Source organism: Ursus maritimus, unplaced genomic scaffold, assembly GCF_017311325.1.
Source record: "Ursus maritimus isolate PB19 unplaced genomic scaffold, ASM1731132v1 scaffold_13, whole genome shotgun sequence".
NCBI classification, from domain to species: Eukaryota; Metazoa; Chordata; class Mammalia; order Carnivora; family Ursidae; genus Ursus; species Ursus maritimus.
Window position 1 is genome coordinate 33,747,387 of NW_024423675.1, and position 10,960 is coordinate 33,758,346.

General features: G+C 40.2%; 1 pseudogene; it reads right to left on the reverse strand.

Moving 5' to 3' along the window:
* Positions 1 to 10,330: 10,330 nt before the first annotated feature.
* LOC121102235 lies at positions 10,331 to 10,704 on the reverse strand (annotated as a pseudogene).
* Between the last annotated feature and the right edge of the window lie 256 nt (positions 10,705 to 10,960).

The window sequence follows — 10,960 nt, forward strand, 5'->3', positions numbered from 1 at the left end:
CTTAGATAAGCATTTTATTATATTGTAACTTGTATTATTTTCATTCTTGTTTTTTTGCATTAATCCTTTCCCCCAAAGATTTTACACTCTTTGAAAAAAGGGAACGTCATCTACTTTTTTGAATAATAATAATAGCAGTATGTGTGAATTATTCCTAAAGAACAGACTCAGTACTAAATGTTCTTTAGACATTGCTCATTTAATCCTTCTAACAACTCTGTGGAACAGGTGTTATCCGTCTCACTTTACAGATACAGAATCTAAGCTTTATGAAGGTGAAGTAATTTGCCTACAATCATGCAGCTAGTCAAGAGTAGAACATAGGTTTGTTTCTTGGTTTTTAATATTTTATTTATTTATTTGAGAGAGAAAAAGAGAGAGAGAAAGAGTGGGAGGGAAGGGCAGAGGGAGAAGCAGATGCCACGCTGATCAGGGAGCCTGACTTGAGGCTCAATCCCAGGACCCTGGGATCATGACCTGAGCCGAAGAGAGACGCTTAACCGACTGAACCACCCAGGAGCCCCCAGAGTAAAACATAGGTTTAACCCCAGGTCCAGCCGTCTCAAAAGCCTTCGTTCTGTCTACTGGCTAAGCTGCCTCTGAGGGTAGTCATAATCCTACATTCCCTAACTTAGCCAGAGGGCCAAGTTTAATGATTTTTTGAGGTTCCTTATGATGCTCAGCTTTCAGAAAGACATGAAAGTCATAAAAGCATGGGTATTTGTTTTCTGAGATCAATAAGGTACTACAAAATATACTAAATTTATCAACGTGAACATATGGAAGTCTCCTCTATTTATTTTTACAAGACAGTTGGAAATATATTGAATCGGAGAATTTTCACATTTCCTAAGATGTTTGGCATTCATTTTATTGTTTATTTCTTCTTATCAATTTTGTCCTTGCAGGCAATTTTTCCTACAGGCAATTTTCCAGCAAAAATACCCCTACTCCCTTGGACTGCCTCTGTTCATCTGTAAAACCTAAAGGGTAATACTGGACATCTTTTATAAACATGTCACTTCTCTTGAGGTTTTCATTGGTCGCCATTCAGGAGCAAGGAGGGCAGAGGTGGGGCCTCAGGGACCACCAGAAGAGTAGAAAATCTTGCAAACATTGGGCTGGGGACAAGGGATGACACCAAAGCTGTGTGGGAATGAGAGAAAGAGCAGTTTGCAAATGCAGGGTTGCCTGGCAGGAAGACCGCCAATTGAGAAATTACTGATGCCCCCACATATTTAATTGAATGCAGGGAATTTGATCCTGAGACATCTTGAGTTGGAGCTCACGCTCCTGTTTCCTGTGGGATTTGGCAGTGCCCTGCTCGTTACTGAGACTGGGCCCTGGGAAGGGAGGGGCTTCAGCCCAGAGAGGGACACCTCTGCCTTCTGTTTCCCTTTCCCGAGAGTGGCTTTTAGCGCGGTGGAGGCCAGACCCAGAGCCTTTCCCGCAGTTCTTGATGTAGCCTCCAAGGCAGGCTTTTCCCCTTTTTTCCTTCCTTTTCATTTTTTTACTTTTGTTTTGTTTTCAACATTTGCTTTAGATACGTTACACTGTGTAGTGGTTTTAACCCTAGTCATGCATTAAAATCACTCTTCTGTATTGTTGGACTTTTTTAACCACACGAATTTATTGTTTCAAAAGAATAAAGTCACTCCAGGGCACAGAAATCTTAATTTAATTGGTCTGGAATGGGGCCTGGGCACCAGTCCTTTCAAGCTCCCCAGTTGGTCCCAGTGTACAGCCTAACGGGACTCTCAATCTGGGACCCCGCAGGTCCTCAGGAACTACTTCGGCTGTTTCAAAGAGCCCCGGGACAGTCATCTGTTTTACCCGTGACAAGCTGAACACCGAGTCTCTTGGCTGGAAATAAATCAGCACCTGTGGTACAGTTTGTCACTTTCTGATGAGAAACTGAGCAGCAGAGTTTCTCAAAGAAAACAGAAATGGAAAATTAATTATTAGTTTATAAATACAGTTTCTACATAGATAAAATCTTTCAAAACCGAGTGGATCATGGAGGAAAGTAAATAAAAGGGTACTTTGAGAGGATAAAATTGGGAAGCAATCTGGTAAGGTTATCTTGTAAGCTGGTATTAAAATTAGCCTTCAAACACGCAACAGCAAATAAATGAAAGGCATACCAGGAAGGCGCTGGGTGGCAGGCCCAAGCCAGCTAGGGGATTTTGTATTTGTCGTGGAGAACGCGCGCTCAGATATGCAGAGGATGAAGTTGGTGAACTTTGTCTCTGAATTCACCTGCACTCTCTCGCTAGGCGGTAAGTAGCACAGCATCTCCCAATCACCCCATCTCGCGTCTATCAATCCCATTAGGACCAGACCCTTCAAGACCTGTCTGAGAAAAATCACAGAGGGAAGTACTAGAGATTATTTCTATTGTCTGCCAAGCTGGTCTCTTGCTATCATCCGGAAATGTTTAACATAAGTGAATCTTTAATTAACTTCAAAAAGTGCCTGTGCTTGGTTTCAGGTATGTAAACATGGCAGGACAAAAGTCACTAATGTTTGGCAAGGGGAGTTCTGAAAACATCAATTAGAAAGAGTTGGTATGAACACCCGATGAACACCCACCTTGACAGTAGGAATGAAATTGGTGCTAATTATGAGTATCCCTCTTACTTCACCTAGCATTTGTTCATGATAATACACTGGGGGAGGGAAATCAAGCACATTTTGGGGGTTGCATTTTATTTATTCATACATTTAATAAATATTTAAAAAGAATATACCATGTGCTAGATATTGTTCCCAGCACTAAAAATTGAGAAATGAGCAAAATAAAGAAAATTTACTATCCCCATGAAGCTGCGGTCCTGGAAGGGACTGGAGATGTTGGAAGTCAAGAAGAGTGCACGCAAAACAGCTGTTCCTTAAAACTCTGTATTAAAACATTTGTAGTTCAGGCTTCTTAATAAACATGTGCCTCCTTTAGATACAGAAAACTGAGGTATTCCTTCCAACCCTTCACAAGAATATTTTTAATCCATAGCTTCACATTGTCTGAATTGATTAAATCAAAATCTAAGAGCAAAATATAATTTTAGGTTCTTACGTTCTCCGTCCCCCACAGTTTACTGCTCAACTAGTTTACTAGTCGGGAGCTTGGGTCATTCAAGTAGAGCTTGCTTCTTAAGAGATAATAAGCGAGACAATGCACTGTGTTTACGGACTTGGAGGTGAGAAGAGAAAGAAAAGCACTCTTAGGAAATCTGAAAAGGAGTTTGGAGACCAGTAAAGACATTCAGAGGACATTGACATTCAAATCAGATACTGCCATGTAATAAATATTTGCTGAATATTTCGTTGGGCAGCTAGATTCCATAGATAGGGTGACATTGTGTCTCTTAAGACGTTAGTACTTTGTATGTACAATTGTACTGTATAGGATACATTTCAGCTCTCATTTCCAATTCGTAATGCCTTGAAAAAAATCGTATAATGTGTCTGTGGCTGAGTGTAAAATTATCTTGGGGAGAGCTTCTGTGAGAGTATTGAGGCAAATGCTAATCGTGCCACCTTCTTGGCTCGAGTGTTTTTCAAGGAACAGTTATAAAGCCTTTAAGGCAGAGAAAGCGGTTGAGAGTCAGAAAGCATTCTAGCTGCTGAAACTCTACTCCTGAGATAAGAGCTACCTTGCCTAAAATACAGGAACTGGCAACCTCAGGACAGAGAATAAATGTGAAGAGGTGAAGCCACACATCTTCTGAAAGCCCCACACCATTGCCACATTGTTCTGAGTATTTATGAAAAGTAGTTTTCCGGGAGTATGGACTTGTTAAGGAAAGCTGAATGTTCACTGCATCATGGGGGGTTCCATGAAGAATTACTAAGGAATTGAGAATGTTTTTTCTTAAGCAAGACTCCTTCCATTTAAAATTTTATTTTAAGGTGAAGAAAAGTATGTATGTCTTGATGCTTTAGAAACAGATGTAGTGTAAATAATAAAAATAAAAATGTTTAGTCAAATAATAACAGAGGCTTACGCATTTGGCGAAAAATAGGAGAATAACGTTTCTCTTAAGTGTCTGTCCACAGGAATGTCAGACAAATGTAGCCATCAATTTTACCTGGACACTTTTTAAAAAAAGATTTTGTTTATTTATTTGGCACAGAGAGAGAGAGAGAGATAGCACAGCAGGGGGAACAGCAGGGGGGGACAGGGGGAGGGAAGGGAGAAGCAGGCTCCCTGCTGAGCAGAGAGCCTGCCTCAGGGCTCAAGGCTGGATCCCAGGATGACTGAGCTACCCAGACGCCCCATGGACACTTTAAAATACTTAATTTCACTGTTCACACATTAATCCAATAAACAAACATTTAAGTGCCCTTCAGAATAACAACTATATAGGGTATGATCCCTTACGTGAATAAAAACGTAGCATTGATCACATTAAAGCATGAAAAGAAGGATTGCCAGAGAAAACACAGGATACCAAATATTGTATGGGACATACTCATACTAAAAACTTTTTGCTGTTTATCTGAAATTCAAATATAACTGAACATTCCATATTCTTATTTGCTAAATCTGGCAATCCTAAAATAGTACATCCAAATTAAAAGAAAATTTCTAAAACACTAATTTTTTTAAATATTTGAAAAAAATACTCATTTAGATTCTCTCCTAAAATGCTTCCAAGATGCTATGGACTGAATTTTGTCCCCTCCAAATTTATATGTTGAAGCTCTAACCCTCAATGTGACTATGTTTGAAGATAAGGATTTTAGGAGATAATTAGGGTTAAATGAGGTCATAAGAGTGTTCCTAATACAACAGAATTAGGGGCCTTATAAAATGAGAAAAAGGCATCTCTCTATCCGCACACATGTACCAGGGAAAGTCCTCCTGAGCACTGAACAGAAAGGTGGCCTTGAAAGCCAAGGAGAGAACCTTTCCCAGAACCCAACCATGCTGGCACCCTGATCTCAGATTTCCACCCTCCAGACTGTGAGAAAATCCATTTCTGGTTAAGCCACCAGTCGTACTTTGTCATGATAACCCAAGCTGACAAGGACACAAGACCCACTACACTTCCTCTCTGTAGTAGCCGCCATTCTTGTAACTGCTTGTTCTTCCCTGGCACATTACAACCTCTGTGGTGGCAAGGAGGGCAGACAGTGGCCTGGCTTGTCCTAGGAGCTCAGTAAATATCTGTTGGCTAAGTGATTACTGTATGAATTAAGTGACTAGAAAGGTAGACAAGAAGAATGCGTTCATCATTGCTTAATGCGTAGAATTGTCAACTCATTATGTTGTACACCTGAAACTAATATAACATTGGATGTCAACTATACTTCAATGATTTAAAAAATGTGTTCACTACGATGTTATTTATAATAATAACTATTGAAACATTAAGAAAAATCTAAATCTTCAAAATTAGGGGAATGTTTAAATAAATTAATTCAATTAATAATAGTACAATCATATGACAGTATATCACGTAGTCATTAAAAAGGTTCTTACAAATATTATTTTTAATGGCATGATAAAATTCACATAAAGTCATGTTAAGTTAAACATAGAATGTATATGTATCTGTGTACATACACAGAGAGGAATATTTGGGAGTAAATGCAATTGTTAATAGCAGTTGTATTCAGATAGCAAGATTAGATTATTTTTCTCTTTATGTTTTTCTTTACTTTTCAAATTTACAAGGATTATGGATGCTTTTTAGTCAGAAAGAAAATTAATAGTCATTTGGCCTGAGTTATATGGATTGAAAGATGATCTTCACAAAATTTTTATAGTAGGGAAAACAAAGCCAAGTTGGTCAAAGTCATTATTCATGCAGGGCTCAGAAAAAGCATATAAACCTCATTGGAAAAACACCTCAGTATTGAGATTAAACTAAGTTACACAATAAGGAAAGCCTTTATGGTAAGGGACAGTCATTGGAACAGATAATGTCATTACTCGCAAGGACGGAGACAAAGCCATGTGGTAGGGATCTGGGGCAGAAAGGGAAGACCCTGCGGTGGATGCCATTGCTGCCCTGTCCAGATTCCCTTCTTCAACCTGTTGTATCCAACTGACAGCTGCTGTGAGTTTTGGCTGCTGGAGGCTCACAGCTGCCTTCTTCCCTGGAGAATTTCCTTTGACAGATTGCAACTTCCTCTCCTAGGTGAGGAGGGCACCAGCGTCACTGAGAAGTTCAGTAGTGGCTGTTCCATGTAAATTAGGGTTAATGATAGGAGATTCTGCTATCGAACTGTGCTCGCGGATAACAATGGGGATGACAGGATCTCAGAGTAGCAGAGGCCAGATGGCCGGAAGCAAGGTGGCCGTGCTCGTCAAAGTGCACAGCAGATGTATTAGCAGGCTCTGCTCAAAGAGAGTTCTGAAGCTACCTAATGCAAGATGGTGTTTCCAGAGCGAGATCAATGGGCAAGGAATAAGGGTCTTGCTTAATGTATATCACCAATCAAAATAGACCATGTATAGATGGGCAGAAGGCTAAGGCCTACCACCTCAGTGGAAAATCATGATCTCTTAAGCAGTTTACAGACTGGAGCTAGTTCTTAGACCCATAACCTACTGCTTGAAGTAATGGCAAGTTCCCATGAGGAAGACTCTTGCAACACCATGGAAAGTGTATATAGCAGTGTCTCCCCCAGTCTTTCTACAAGACCAAGAGTACTGTCATGGATTCTCCTGTTAGAGAAGGGCCATATGTGAGTCTAGAGTTCTAGGCTCGGTCCATCTCCAAGTGGGTCCATAGGGTTCATGAACCCACCCTGCAGCTATTTCCTGACTCGCTAAAATTACAGTCAGCATTGGTGTACTTAACATTTGTGAAAACCCTCACGATGACTAGTAGACAAAGAGCTATTACGGTAGAAAAAACCGAAGTGAATAGCCCCTGCAATGTTAAAGGTAATGCACCAGAAACAATATCACATCCAAGATAGAAAGGCAGAGATTGGCACCACCTTCAAAGACTTAAAAGGTGAATGGATCAGGATCTTCGTCAGCTCCAGTTAATTCACCAGCCGTGAAATGACTGCGGATAGAATGACTCAGCCAGTTGATGTCGGGCAGCTGCTAAATACCACCTCAAAACATCATAACCAGATCTCGGAAAATCCCTTCCAGGATGAAGTGAATTTCATGTGAGAAACAACTGGATACGGGTGGTACAGGGGATAGAGTATCATAGATGCTGTTGGTGTCCTGCCAAGATCCCTTTTTTCCAGGCCAGTGCCCTCATCACAGCTAGCGTGAGTTGGTCCGCTAATGGCTCATAGCTGCTCCTTTACCTAGAAAACCGCCCTTGAGCAAATGGGAATTCCCTCTCCTGGGAGGTATTTTTCAATTAACTGCAGTGAAATCTATTTTGTGGAGTCATCTCTTAGCAGGAAAAAAAAAGAAAAAAAGAAAAATGGTCATTTCTTTCTGCAAAACATAAACTAATTCATTTCTCTATTTATTTACCAATAACTTCCTAAACACTGAAGAGCCAAGCATTGTGTTACCTGTTAGAGACTCAAGAGGGAAACAGACTGTCTCCTGCCTTTTCAGAACTTACACTTTAGGGTCACATCTGAGTCTCCCTCAGTTTCTCTGGAAAGGTGAAAGCAGGGTATGCTCTGGACACAGGAGGGAGAAAACCGGTGGCTTTCTGAAGGGAGGCTGATAGGAGTAGTTGTCCCTAGTACAGGCAGGAGTGCGTGCACCATCTGTGGAGAATTTTAAACAGTGACAAAAAACAACTAAAAGTCAGTATGCACTTTATTATCATCATGAGCTGGCAATCCTAAACAATGGTAGTATTAATGCTCACTCCCCACACCCCATACGCCACTGAAGAGAACCCTAATATTCCTTTTTGGAAATCTCTAGACAAGCAGGCTTAGCCTTTCCCCAAGGTGAGGAGTCCCAACACCTTCCATCACCACTTTAAGGGTGGTTGGAAGCAGCGCTTTAGAGCAGCCTGTCCCAAAATAACCTTAAGAGTCCCCATCCCTGAGTGCCCCCAGGAGAGCGTGGGCAGTTCGTTAGGATCAGACTCTTGCCTCTGTGTGGGGCTGGGGCAGGGAGTGAGGAGGGTTGAGCCAGCACACCATGAATCTGCCTCATTATAAGCTTGTATATTTTGTCCAGAGTGAGGACGCTTTGGGAAAAGTAGAAAGGGATGAATGAAAAGGGAGGACAGAATCAACGCCTTCAAGTCAGAGGAGTTTGACTTCTGTGGGCTCTGAGAGAAGAGTTGATCTCTTAACCTGTGCTGGCAAAGATTTAAAGTCACTTCTTCTGGCAGAGAAAGTCAAAAGACCAACTGTTCATTCCTAGGGATTTGGAGGTAGTAACTTGCTTAGATTTTGTCAGTAAAAAGAGATAATTAAGGTTCTAAACAACTATAGACTTCTTCCTATTCTGTGAGCTTACAAAACAAGGTTATGAGTCTTAAAACCTTGACAACTTAGCTGAGGTATTAACGTTCTCCCATCCATAATAGTCATCAGAATGGGATAAAAAATGATAAAACGATCAAATGCATTGCTTTTCAAATTTGAATTTCATTATGCTCTGATTTGGTACAGTATTGTATTTGATGAAGAGATTGAAATAATATAGCTTGTATTTTATGCTTTGGATAAATTTTTCATACATGAAACTTTCCTTCAGGAGCCTAGGAGTAAGTGCAAAGAGAAATTAAAAGGTTACTTGGTGAAACTTAGTCGTGACCTGCACGGTCCGATCTTAAAGCCAGTAGCCACAGGCAGCTATTTAAATTTATAAAAATCAAACTAAATGAAAAATTCAGTTCATTGGTTGCTCTAGCCACATTTAAAAAACATTTTTGTTTTGAAATAATTTCAGGCTCACATAGAAGTTGCAGAAATAGTACAGTTCCCGTGGACTCTTCTTTCTCCCAGTTTCCCCCAATAATAGCTTATATAACCACAGCATAGTGATCAAAGCCAACCATTTGATGGTGGTACCCTACTATTATCTAACTATCTAATTATTATAATCTAATAATAACGTGGTTTGGATTGTTACCAGTTTTAATGTGCACATTTTGGTGGGGGTTGTATAGTTCTATGACATTTTATCATGTATACAGATTTGTGTGACCATGATTATCATCAACTGTTTCATCACCTCTTACAGTCACACCCCGTCCCTCCAACCCAAACCCTTGGCAAACATGATCGGTCATTCATCAATATAATTTTGTCATTTTGAGAATGTAACATGAATATAATTGGGTTTTCATTATGCATCATAATGCCTTGGAAATCCATCAGGTTATGGCCTATACCAGCAGTTTGTTTCTCTTATCACAGAGTCATGTTCCATTGCATGGATGTCTTAGTCCATTTGGGCTGCTATAGCAAAATGCCATAGACTGCATGGTTTATAAATAACTGGAAATGTATTTCTGATCATTGTGGAGGCTGGGATTTCTAAGATCAAGGCATGTATAGATTGGGTGTCTGGGAAGAGCCCACTTTCTGGTTCACAGACAATCATCTTTTTGCCGTGTCCTCACATGCTGGAAGGGGGTAACAGAGTTCTATGGGTTCTCTTTTATAAGGGCATTAATCCTATTCATGAAAACTCCACCCTCATGATCTAATCACCTCCAAAACGCTCCACCTCCAAATACTATCACAATGGGCATTAGGATTTAACATGAATTTGAAAGGTAGGGGTCCACATTCAGTCTATAGCAATGGATGTACTATAATTTTTTTTATCGATCCACCTGCTGAAAGGCATTTACGTTGTTCTCAGTGTTTGATTTACAAATAAAGCTGCTACAAACATTCATGTTCAGGGTTTCTGCCGAATTTTTTGGCTGGTGGTTTATCAATTACTAGGAGAAGCCCTAGCTATAATTGTGGCATGTCTATTTGTCCTTCCAGTTTTGCAATTTTTGCTTCACATTTTTGCAGGTTCTGCTGCTTAGAACATACATATTTAGGAGTGTTATATGTTCTTAGGTAATTGATCCTTTTTACAATTTTGTAATGCCACTTTCTGTCCTTGTTAATTCTCTTTGCTCTGAAGTCTACTTTGGCTGATTAATATAGACACTCCAGCTTTGCTTTGATTAATGTTTGCATAATATACCTTTTTGCATTCTTGAACTTTAGGTTACCTATATCATAACCTATATTTGAACTGAGCCGCTTGCAGACAGCACATAGTTGGATCATACTTTTTAATCCATTTTGCCAATCTCTGTCTTTTAATTGGTGTGTTTGAGCCATTTACATTTATTTATTTATTTATTTATTTATTTATTTATTTATTTTTAAGAGTTTGGCTTTTTATCGAACATGTTACAAAAGAGGTTTAGTCAGAAAGACCAAAGTCTCTGTCATCATCAGACTCCTCTGATTCTTCTTTCTTTGCTTTCACCACCTTCTTCTTTGCAGCTGGGGTAGTGGTGGTGGAGGGAACAGGACCTCCTCCTGGGGCAGTGTGGCTACTGGGGCAGAACCACCAGCCCTGACATTGCAGATGGGCCACCTGATGTTGACATTGGCCAGGCCCTTTGCAAATAAGCTGGGTCAGAAGGGTTCAACATTTACACCCACTGCTTTAATGGGCACATTGATCTTATCCTCATTACCGGCAATTCATCGTTGTGCAGGATGAGGGCTGAGTCCATGCAGATGTGCTCCCAGACAGAGGCCATGGTGCAGTCAAGTAGCTGGATGAAGTAAAGCTTCCTCTGTACAATGGAGCACTTCAGTGGCAGCTGAGGAAGAGGGGGTTAAGCTATTTACTTTTAAAGTAATTCATGGTATGGTAGAATTTAGGTCAGCTGTTTTATTGTTTTCTGTCTGTTCCCACTGCTTTTTGTTTCAGTTTTCCCTTTCATGCATTGCTTTTTGGAGTATTTTTATGATGGCTGCTTGAAAACCTTGTCATTTAATTTCAACATCTGTGTGATCTTGGCAGGGCATATGTTATTGTCTT